At 27.7% G+C, this 13,066-nt stretch overlaps 1 protein-coding gene across 2 annotated transcripts in view; it reads left to right on the top strand.

Annotated features, from left to right (window-relative positions):
* exp (expansion) overlaps positions 1–13,066 on the top strand; it is a 300,441-nt gene that overhangs the window by 109,973 nt on the left and 177,402 nt on the right. The window contains exon 1 of one of the 2 annotated variants that reach the window (XM_075378570.1): positions 7,199–7,451. The exons of the other annotated variant lie outside the window; for it this stretch is intronic. The gene's annotated coding sequence lies outside the window, so the exon portion shown is untranslated. Of the gene's footprint in view, positions 1–7,198; positions 7,452–13,066 lie in introns of those variants that run through there. 2 annotated transcript variants of the gene reach the window in all.

Below are 13,066 nucleotides of genomic sequence, written 5' to 3' on the forward strand. Positions count from 1 at the left end.
GCCAAATTTTGATTGGAAGGAAGATGACATAGCACGATTAATTTGTTGGCTTCCCCCACCCATACTACTGTGGGTGACTTTAATGCACACAATTATGTTTGGGGGTCGGATAAAGTATATCCCCGTGGAAGAGAATTGGAAAAATTCCTACTTAATTCTGATTTAATTATCTTAAATGATAATTCATGGACTTTTTCAATGCAAGAGATGGATCAATGTCCTGTACCGATCTAGCACTTATATGTGGATCGATAGCACCAAGGTACACCTTCTCTCTTTTACAGGATATACATGGAAGCAATAATTTTCTGGTACAAATTGTAACTGACATTAAAAGAAAATATATCCCATCTCCAAAAGATGGCTGTTAAATAAGGCTGATTGGACGAGCTTTACAGCTAGGACATACTCCCTGAAACAACTAGAGTTATCAAAGTCGATGTTGATATAACTAATGCCATACTTGACTCGGCATCAAGGTATATTCCAAAAAACCTATGGGAAAGTCAAGAAGTGACCTGTTCCTTGGCGGAACGATGAAATAAGTGAAGTTATTAAAAGAAACCAAAAAGTGATTAACGCCTTAAGAAAGTCCAAACCTAGAAAATTTAATTAGCTTTAAAAAATACAGGGCATATGCAAAAAGACTTATTTTTTTATGCAACATTACAAATTTGTTTTTAATTATTTGCTTGATTTAAGTTTTTCCTGTTCTGCCATTTTTGTGAATGACAGATGCTTATATCCATTTTTGTTTGATGGCAGCAAACATGTGAGTAGGTAGTTTCTTTGCAAGCCATAATTTTTGTATTTTGTGTAGTATACAGCAAAATTTTGTATGTAAGCTGTTAGGTCGAGTTATTATTATTATTTTTTAAACAACACAATAGATATTTTTTCAGGTAAAAAGAATTTTATTTTTTGCTCATGTTTTTGAGCGATGACCTCTCTGTTGCTCACCCATAAATATAAAAAAAGAAAAATCCAGAAAATTGAAAAAAAATGATCATTAAATACAAAGAAAGAATAGTAGTCGTTATTTCAAATAGTATGTGAAGAAAGAATTTCTTAATCCATGACATCTTCATCATAGGGATGTAATTCCAAGAATTAGATTTCTTAAGTTAACATGAAAACTATCTTTTTTCAAATCAATTGTAACTGGAACATAGAAGAAAAGAAAATTTAATTAATAATAATTAAAACGTATTACAAAATAATATGTTGTAATTTATAATAATCGTTTTATTGAAATTTAAAATAAAATTATTAATACTGTCAGTTTTAAAGTCAATTTTAAAGGCAAGGAATATTAATGAAATTAGCTTGATGTATTTTTTACAACTATCTGCGGTATTGTTTTTACATGACTGTCCAAAAAGGAGTGTAGTGTACTTAGGGTGTATGTATGTTTGTTTCACAATAGCACAGTTGTACCTCAGCGGCTGAATCAATTTAGATATATGACCCCATGTTGGAATTCTTACATTACCGAGAGTATCATAAGCTACATATATATATATATATATATTACATTACAATATATATAATATAATATTTTTTCAGCCTCCTCAAAGTACAGAATTAGAGAACATTCTTACCTTTACTTTTTCATGTTCAAAACATTTTTGTGTCAAGTCTATCTTCAGTGATGTTTTTTAATAATTCTTATTTTTTTACATTTACACATTAAATTATAGCTTTTTACTTATTTTGTAAAAATTGTTTATTAATAAAAAAATTTAAAAACATTTTTACAAAATAATTAAAAAGCTATAATTTAATGTATAAATGTAAAAAAAAGAACTATTAAAAACATCACTGAGATAGGCTTAGGCCCAGAAATGTTTTGAACATGAAAAAGTAAAGGTAGGAGTGTTCTCTAATTCTGTACTTTGTGGAGGCTGAAAAAATATTATACTATATATTACATATTACAAATATTATATATTTAGCATAGAGAAGAAAAAGATAAATGGACTATAAAAATTTAATCTAAATAAATTAATATATATATGTGTCTAAATAGATTTTAAAAAAATATGTATTATGTACAAAATTATCACCCGCAAGCTCTTTAATCATCCTATATTGTGATTTATCTTAAATTAAGAGCAATTTTTATAAGCAATGTTTTTATTTGGCAGTCATGTTTTTTTAACTTTTTTTATTTATCTCTTGATTAATTAATATCTGTTTGTATTTGTTTATTAATGAAAAATGTATAACAGACATAAACAATGTTCTATAAAATGTATCTCTTTTAAATCAAGCACTAACTATTCTTTAAATTTAACTTGCTTAATGAACTTTATTTCAAAGTCCAGTGAAGTACTTTGGAAAAATCAGAAACCACGCTTACCTGACTCATAATAATTATAAGTTATCGTATAATAATTTTCCAAATAAACAGTAATTTTTAATAGTTAGTACACATGGTTCTATTATTTGCAATTAAAACATATTTTTTTCAATATTTACTTTTATTAATTATTAATATTTACAAATGGTGAGAGAAGATTTAATTCATCCAAATATGCATATGAACGATTAGGCAGACTTAAGTCAACACATGGACCAATTACTTTCCCAGTGTAAACTGGTCAGTCTGCTCCCTAATTTTTTAATTTGCTTGAGTAGCTCGGAGTTAATTCATTTAGCTTCACTAGTTAAGTCCACATAGTTACAGTGGATGGGATTAACCCATCTAGCTTCAATAGTTCAGTTCACACAGTTAGAGTGGAAGTTTGCTCGACTAGTTTGGGATTAACTCATCTATCTCATCAAATTTAGTTTAAGTGGATAGTGCAGCAGTATGCTGTTCACTTAACATCAATTAACTCATCTAGAAAGTTTATTTCAGATCACATTCCATAATGTTATCATACCTATTCCATACATAGCTCTCATATTCACTTCTATTCTGCTGAAAGATATTTGTCTCATATTAATTAAATAATTATATTTATTAATCATAATAATAAATAAAAAAGCAGAATCTGAATATATTTTCTCTCAACTATGTGTAAACATCATGTGAATAGAGGATTACAACAAACCAATAGGTTTGAAGGTTACTCATATAATTTAAACATCACTATAAAAATTATTTTATTATGATGAGATTAATGACATTAACAAAAAAGGTTGCATTTTATAAGCTGTTAAGTACAATTTACGACAAACGTTGGATTTGGATTTTTTCTGTTCTATGTTTACGTACTTGTTTGTAGCCAAACTACAAGATGCTGCTTTACTGTCTCGAATATGCGATAATATCTTATGTCCAATTTTGTTGTTTTTGTGTGTAGTATTACCTTTTTTTGAAAACACCTCTATCACACTGTATAGGTAACTTAGGGTCATAATTCATGTAACGAAGCGATAACTCGTTTTTCTTTATAATTCGGGTACATATGTATATTAATCTGCTCATCTCGTTTATTCTTTGTGCATGTTTTTTATTTATATCCACTAACTGAATAATAGTTATCTAGAGTTACTTAAAAGTTGTCAAAACCATAGAAGATGCCTTGATATTTTTACAATATAGAAGGTTTCTGCATAATCCTTACTGATTTGCAAACAAAGGTAATATTATGTTACAACTCGTAATCGAAAGGTGGAATTATGCAAAAAGTGTTTGCTGCTCATTCGTTTCAATTTAGCTGGACTTTAGGTTTGAAGGTTCCCAATAGCTTCACAAAACAATTTATTTTATTCATCTACTAGTAATGCTATCAATATACGCCTGTTAAATTTTGTAAGAACGTAATTGAACCATAACTCTAAGGTGAACAAGGAAAATTACTTGTGAGAGATGTATACATCTGATCTGATCATAATGGATTGCATTAGAATAGGTAGCCCGAATGGGACCGTCGAGGTTGACGAAAGTCTTCTTTCTTGGCAGAAAAATTATCCAATATTCATGTTACCGCAGCAGTAGATATTTGAAGGATACTGCCGAGAAACAAAAAAAAAAATAATTTTTCCTGTGTGCAGTTGAGGACCGGCAGCTTATACAATATAACCCACCGGGTTGGTCTAGTGGTTAAGGCGTCTTCCCAAATCAGTTGATTTGGAAGTCCAGAGTTACAGCGTTCAATTCCTAGTAAAGCGAGATATTTTTACATGGATTTGAATACTAGATCGTGGATACCGGTGTTCTTTGGTGGTTGGGTTTCAATTAACCACACATCTCAGGAATGGTTGAACTGAGAATGTACAAGACTACACTTCATTTACACTCATACATATCATCCTCATTCATCCTGTGAAGAATTATCTAAACGGTAGTTACCGGAGGCTAAACAGGGAAAAGAAAGAGCTTATACAATATATTAATCCTTAATCAACTGTAATATCATATGAATGGAATGTACCGGAAAATTGCTACTAATTTTCGGGGAAAATTCCACTATTTGATTATTATTCATACTTAGAACTTTGTTGATCCCGTATTGTGAGTAATAATATACAACTGTTCTCGAAAAACCGTAAGCAACATTCACGTTTATTATAATTATTAAAATAATGAGTATTACGCGGATCTTCCTTGTGGGACGCAAGTAGTCATCGAATAAATCGAATGACTGCTTAAAGGATAATCTGTTTTTTTTCCAAAAAAAATAATTCTGAAAATGTTATCAGTTTTATGCCTTTTTTTAAAATATAAAATTAAAACACGTTATTTCTAATGAAATTCCTTGAAACTACAATCGTCTTTCTGGCTGCGGTACGTACGATCAAACAAACGACCAGGCTAACAGAGAGTTAATCGTAATATAGGCCGCATAGTGTTTTCTATGGCAGAAGTTTAAGTTTCTGAAATTCATACAAGTTTCCATCACAGACTGTCCGTCTTTTATTTGGGTAGACAGTTCTAAATTTTCTTTTTCAGAATGATTTATGAAGGAAATAATTTATCTAACTCTATTAAGAGGGCTTTATTTTATTTGCTCTATTGAAAAGTACTTTCAGAGAAATATGAAAGTTTGTAATTATAAAAAAGCCTCTAAAAATTATATCAAGTGGCTTGATGTTGCATAGCAACGTGTAATATTTTACAACAAAATTAAAAAAAAAAATTAATGTAATTCCAAGCATCATTTGGGAGAAGTAAAAATAGTTAGTAGTGAATGTCGCTTATTTGAATTACTGTTGTTAGTCTTATTATTATTATTATTTTAATTATACACCGCGTGAATACACCGCTACCACTCTCTTTTGGTAACTTTCCCTATTCAGAAAATATATAATCTTTTCATGTTTATGGAATATCTATTTCATAATGCTGGTGATCACTTGAATTGTTCTAAATGATTTATGTATTCAACCAGAAACAATTAATCTACCAAGTAGATTAATTCCTGCCGTACGGCAACGCTATGAACGCATAGAATCATTCTAAAATAAAAAAATAAGTATTCGTCAAACACTTCATCGAACGAATCATTAATATAAAGACATTACTCACAACTAGCTAATTTTTATACCAACGAAAAATAATAACATCTTAGCTCAGTTTTATAAAATTAAAGATTCAAGAATAAAAACACGTAATGCGATGTGCTAGATGAATAAATAGTTAAATCAATAGTCATTTTGACAATTCCTCGCTACATTTCTTTTTTCTCAAAAAAAAAAAAAAAAAACAATAGTCTTACCAAAAGAAGCAAAATATTCCAAAAGAAGCTTTTATCACCAAAAAAATCAATTTGCTTATCAAAAATATTTTTACGATAGTAAAATTACTTCGGTTATCTTTTAAATGGTCTTAGATTTTTTAAACTTTTGTCTTAGGCTGCTACGGAAATGGTTGAAAAAAAAATAAAAACATATTTTTCTTTAGAGCTAAACGACTAAGTTCAGTTCTTAGTCATTATCAATTTTTTTTGTATTATGGTTTCAATAGAATTTTAAATTTACTTTATAACTAAATTCGTATGGGTGTGGTTTTTTTATTTTGTATTGTTTTTAACAGTTTTTTTAGGTCACTGATTAAACAATTGTAATAACTGTTTAATTCAACTAATTCTAATATAAACTGTATTCATAAAAAATAGTTCATTTTTAATTACAGTCATTCGTTAATGAGATGAATTTTTAGATGAATTTTCTATCTAAATTTGGAAAGGAAATATCGGAGGGTATAAAATGATTTCCAAGGAGAGAATTCATCACCTTTGCGGTGATGTGAAAGATTGACAGTTTAACAAATATAGAGTACCAGGATAAAAAATTATGAAAAAGCTTCCTAAAAGTGTCACATCTTAATAAAAAATAAGAAGATTACTTGTCTTTTCATTTTAGTAAGGGTTTTACATACATCTATGAGTTTTCTTAGGGAAATAATTGATATGTTTGCTAAATTATATTTTTAACGGAAAATATTATTTTTCTAATACACTATAATTTCTCAAAGATCCATTGACGTTAAATGGATTAATTGTGTTTGATCACAACATAATTTTTTGTGAAGTAATTTCATATCTTTCAGAAATAATGCATGAAATACGTTTTAAAACACGTTTAGTTTTTTTTTTTTCTTTTAGTAGCACGGGTAGGTTTGAAATCAAATTTGAACATTTACTGAACGTAACACCTAAAAGTCAGTATGCGGATAATGGTTCGGTAGTTTGGAAAAAAATTATCTATGAACTGAATGAGCTGCAAATGAATTGTAGAGGAGATTCTAGTACTTGAATACTTGGTCTAATAACTACCCATAGAGACGTATAATGGTGCTTTTAAATACAATTTTTTAGGATCTCTCGATTACGGCTTGACAACGTTCGCACTTATTCATAGGAAGTTTTGTGAAAAGGTATTCGAGGGATGGAATAATGTAAAAGGGCTTATAATAGTATATCTCATCCATATCATTTCTCAGCAGCAGATGACACGCAGTGAGAAAAATATTGAAGGACGCTACAAAGAGTACTGTACTTACAGTTTGATAACTGTACAATATGTACAGTTTACGCTGTTCTTCAAACAGATTATTATCAGCAAAAACTAATTCTTAATTGCTGGGATGCGAAAGTCCTCCGCTAGATGTCTCTGAAAGCATTCACCTTGGGAACAGTTAGACACCGTACTGGCCCACATACACTGCGCATGCGTTGAAGTCTAGCCGCGACGATTCAACTTTGCGAGAGTGACGTTCACTTTCTAATCCCAGTCTGTTCTCTGACCTCAAGCGGAAGAGTGAAGCGATGTGGTTGTAAGTGACGGGTGCGCCATCTGATGACAGTGAAAGTAATTAAAAAATGTGGTGATGCTTAGTGATATTAGGTAGTTGAATTTGTGGTTAAACTTTGCTTGTTTGTGTTTATAGATTTAAGAATATAGCTTTTGGGACTGTCGTACGCACCGGTGAATTGGTGTATCTTCGACTGAAGTAATACTAAATTGAATAAAAACAATCTTCTTCCAGTAATATCTTTGTAAGTGACCTTATTTTTTATAAATTATTCCAATTAATATTATTTACTTTACCCGAATAATACTCTGACAAACATTTTCCTAATATGGGAAATGTGTTTCGATGTTTAAAAATTTATGTTGTCAGGAAAGACGCCCACAACTGTACATGGTCAATTCGTATTTCGAACTTAGCATGTAAAAGTTATAGATCATATTAAAGATAGATTTCCGTTGTTTTACTGCTGCCATAAAATTTCATTGCAGTTATGAATTAATCATTTGTAAGATTTTCAAAAATGTTCCATTACGTTTTAATGCTTAAATGAAAATGAAGACGTTTAGTAAAAAACAGATTTCATTAAGAAAAATTAGATTATTATATCAAAGTATGTATTGCTTTACATTACAGAAAGAGTTTAACGTAGGTATTCTCTTGTTGTTAGAGGCTAATCACTTGATTATTTACGTAAAGATTTACGTGCCACGACATTAGAGCATAATCAACATAAGATATTTCTCAAAATAGGTGATCAAAAATCATTATTTTTGCTTTCAGAGCGTAATTTTATCTATTTATTAATGTTATTTTAAATGTATATAAATGCATGATTTATGCTTGCTAAATAAAAGAATAAAAATAATTTCTTCAATAGAAATTTTCAAAATACAGTAGGTGACCATACAAAGATTTACCAAAGCCTATACCAAACATACGTACTCAAAGAGGTTTGGTTTTTTTTTTAAGTAAACACAAATTAATAGTATCTCATTACCATATATTTTATTTGCCGGAAAATTAAAGTAAGTTGCATAAAAACTGTAATCTACGAAATAGATGGATTACCCTAAAAATCTGTTAATATTTATTAATTTAAAATTTATTCAAATGTATTCATAATTTTTGCGTAAAATAATACTTTAAATTACATTTAAAGTAATCTGAATTGTTGACATTTCATGTAACTTCTAGCATGGTTAAATTTTAATAAAATATAGTTGTTCAGTTGGTGAACTGAACATGCCTTGAAATTTCCCATACTTCGATTCCACACTAAATATAAGTTGTATTGAGAAAGAAGTCAGTGTTTTTTGTGTACAATTTTTTAAAAATTGTACACAAAAATCATTTTTAAAAAAGGCGTTCTTAACGCTTTTCTTTAGCAAGTGAGTTGTTTTAGTCAAGCCAAACTTATGATATGATTTTGGTAATAAATGAAACTGTTAAAAATCTTCGTTAACAAATTATCTACAATCTTCATTAGTCGAAATTTAAAGCGCAAAAGAGAATTCTATTCTTAAAAAATGTCGGAAATAACTCTACATTTCAGATTAAATTACATAATTTATAGGTTAGTTTAATTTGTTAAATAGTTGTATTACATCATCCCATTTATATTCTTCTTAATTTTATTATTTTTTCGGATGTTAATGCTGAAAATGACTTGTTATTTATTCTCGATTTTTTTGGTAATTTGTATTTAATATTGTTATGTCAGAAATTAATCAACGATGATAATTCTGATAACTAAAGTATGTGGCACGTTTTAGTTATATAATAGATTTTCTTGGTTTGGCAGCTGCAGTTACCACTAAAAAATTTTGATTAGAATCTGAAAATTATATTCAACGACAAAATATGTACAACTTTTTTTTAGATTTGCTGTTTTAAACTTTACGTTGCTAAATTTTGATTGTTTTGAAAGTACCATATGGCAATAAGACAGAAAAGTAGTAGGCAATTTCGAATATTATAAACATTTTTAAAACAATAAAATAAGCTGGATATTCTTTGATTTTCCCGTCAAACCGTTAGTTATGATGTTTGTATAATTAAATCGCTGTAATTTACTCTCAATGATTTAACAGTAAATCCTTACTTTGTTAAAAATAAAAAATTTACCTTCATCTTATATTATTATAATATATATATATATATATATATATAATTTTTTTTTTTTTTTTGCCAATCTAGGAAATGAATTAATATATTTTTTTTAAAATGGTTTGTATTTATTGTAATGACTACGTGTACGCGAGCTCGAGCGCGCGCCCGCACACACACATATGTATATATAATATTCGGTTATTAAATTATTAAATTAGAGAATTAATTGGTTTTGAGCATTGTTTTGTTGTGTCATTCTTTTAATTAGCTTCTTAAAATTAATATTAAATTGGATTACGTGATAAGGACTAAGGACTTAAACTCATGCCTTTGTTTAGTAAAAGAAAAAAGAAACATAAATGTAATTTATTACAAATTATCGTTATATAAGAAAGATTAATAATTTATAAATGATTGTTAAAAAACAATTAAATATTTAATTGTCTTCAAAAACAAATGTAAACAACAGAAAAAAGACCTACACGAATTATAATATTATTTTTCATAAATAAATGACTTGGATTATTACTTTCTCCTTTACTGAACATGTTCTGACTAACTTGTGATTTTATTTTTTTAGTAGTCTATTATTAGGTCAATAATACGTTGATGGTAACATGACAATGATACACGAGTTTATCTAGAATAATTGGTTGATTTTATTATAAAATTTTTATTGAATCTTCCAAGTACTTTTGCGACATATTTTTATTATTAAAAGGAACCTTTAAAGATAAACTACTGTAACATATCTAATGTTACGCTTTTGTCTTTTTGGTTCGATTATAAACCCTTTCGAAGACCATACCATCGTTGCTCATTTAATCATTAATAAATTTAAAAAAATTATCATACACCCGTTTTGTTGCAAATATAAAGAAGATGGTACAGGTACAAGTTTGCCATACATGCGGATTTTTCTATTACATAAACACGTAAGTTATTAATTTGTTTTTTCTAATACAGCATCCTATAAAATAGGATGGTTAAAAGAAATGTTAAATTTTATTTTATTTCCGTTAGAATTTTTAAACAGCATCTTATGTTGCATCGTATATAAAATTTTAGTACGTAACATTTTAGTTCGTAATAATATGCCATAAAACTAATATGGTTCAATATTTTCCAGTATCTTCAACACTAGCAACAATCAGAACTTCTAAGAGTTCACATTATTCCAGTTTGCGAAGGTACTTCCTTTTTTTACAGAAAATATAGGAGGGTTATTTGATGATTGTTCTTTACGCAAAACATGTTTTTAAATTCAAAATATTTATCTGATTATAAAAAAAGTTGTTTAATTCGATTTTCAATCGTGTATTCAAAAATAAAGAAGAGAATAACATCAATTAAATCGTTATTTTTAAGTCGTAAATATTAAATGATTAATCTGTATTTCCCAATATGCCAAGCTACGAGTATATTATGATGTAATGAAATTTTCTTCCCCAATTTATTGTTGTTTATCAATGCTCCTTTTTATATTTCTAATTGGAAGCTGACATTTTTTTCATCTAGTTTGTTGGCGAAGTTTAATAACTTGAATAAGTACTAAATATATTTTAACAAATTAAAACGTAGGTATAAATAACACAGAAGGTAAACTTTAATCATGAGTACGCAAAAATGTATTTCTTCAATGAGAAATTAAACTACCAGTAATTGCATCCTGCAAATAATAGGTTATATTTCCTTCATTAACAATCTTGTCAAAAAAATTATCGAAGATATAATAAAACAATAGACACCGCTACTTTTCGTATTGTTTTACTGAACAAAAGATCTAAGTAACAAACAAATGAAGATTGAATTCCTGATAATCCATAGCCGCATTTCTTAGGGCAATATATCCTTTTATATTTCCGGTAGACCCCAGCTAATGGATCAGTTTTTCTTATAGTTTTATGATTAAACCTTCTTTTAATTTGATCAATCGAATTCTTAATTTTTTATTGTTGACAATTAGGTTCACTTAAAATTTGTATGACAATGGTAGACTAGTTATGAAAAGTTATAAAATACGAGTATATTTATCAATAATTTTTTCAGAACTTTATACAGAGCTAAATTTAAATAGTTTTTCTTCGGATTAATTATTTAGATCTTTCAGGTATTATAATCATTTACATTATTCAGTGTCAATTATTGGTTATTTTTCTTATCATTTTTATTTTATAAGTTTTTTTGGTTTTCGAATGTCAATATATTTTACGAAACATTCATTTTTAAAATATTTTTAAACCCACCGGAAAGTAAAAAAAAATAAAAAATTCGTATTTAAAAATTTTGATCATCGCCAGAAGTTTTATTTATATTTATATCTTTTGGCTGATAGTTATAATTAATTTTTTGTATTAAAAATCTATTTCCTGATCTACAGGACTATTCTTATTACGTATTTGAAACTCGATTCTTTGTTTTTGTATAAGTATATATTTTAATTGTATTGTCTAACTATTGATTTTTATTTTACTTATTGGTTAAGTACGTAACAGTTATTATTATTAATAACCTGCATTAGATTTGAAATTTATTCAAGTAAAAGGGTAAATTTCCACTTTTGTAAGAGCAGTACTTACTTTTGTAAGTTTTATAGTATCTTATCCTTCCTATTTTGCTATTCGTTCTTTTTTTACATTTCTCTGTTAATGTTATTTGGAATGTAAAGCCAATTGATTAGTATTCACCGTACATTTAGAGAAAAAGGTTAAAGCTTTTTTTTCTGTTTTTATTTTCACATTTACGAACACATCAAGCATTTTGGTTTGACTTCCTTGTGTTTTTTCTCACTAAATTTAAACGTACAACAGTATAAAATAACTTATTAGGATAATTAATAACAAACACATCGTATGTGATTTTATAATTTAACAATTTGTCTTTAGAAATCTAATTGGAACAAATAAAATATAAGCAGTGCTGACTATTATATGCAATGCAATGATCATGATCATCACTAAAAAAAAAATGTTAATTTTTTTATTGTTAAAATCCTTGTTTTACTTCATTTATTTAGTAAGAAAATAACTAAAAAATCATAATTTACTTTTGAAAAAATTTATCTGTTGGCTCACAGTTTTTAATTTCTCGTTGACTGTCTTTAAATTACTTAATGATTAAATTTTTTTAATAATGTTCATAATTAATTCTATAATCGTATCTATTGTGGCGTACTTATGTAAACATTTTTGTGATGTGATTGTATAGAAGGCTTGCAAGAAAAGGCACGTAGTATTATTGCTGTTTCTATTTTAAAACATGCAAATATCTACCTCATATAATTTAAAAAAAAAAAAAAAAAATACTATTTTCCGTTAAAATTTTGATGTATAAAAGTGAACGCTGTTTGAACATTTTTACACTTTTGCGTTACTGTTGCATTAATTTGAATTTATAATTTAAGAGAAAGTTTCTTGCTACTTCAGCTTTATAGCCTTCTACTTTTCAAAACAGGTGGATCTCTTCACTTTTTTTTTCTGTAATATTATTTATTACTATTCAAACGTACTGATATCAAATGGAAAATTATTCGATTATTCTGCACAAAAAATTCATTTCGATAATTTTTATGATAAAGCCAACTGTCTTTAGTTAAAGCATATCAGTATTGAAACTTTAAATTTATTTTATTTGAGAATGAAAACTAAAGTAAAATATATCGGTCATTTTCATGCATTTATACCGGAGGTAGATAAGTGATTTTTTTCTGCTGCTTCAGGTTTACAAAAAACAAATATATTACATATCTAT

The sequence above is a fragment of the Lycorma delicatula genome, chromosome 1 (genome assembly GCF_047948215.1).
Source record: "Lycorma delicatula isolate Av1 chromosome 1, ASM4794821v1, whole genome shotgun sequence".
NCBI classification, from domain to species: Eukaryota; Metazoa; Arthropoda; class Insecta; order Hemiptera; family Fulgoridae; genus Lycorma; species Lycorma delicatula.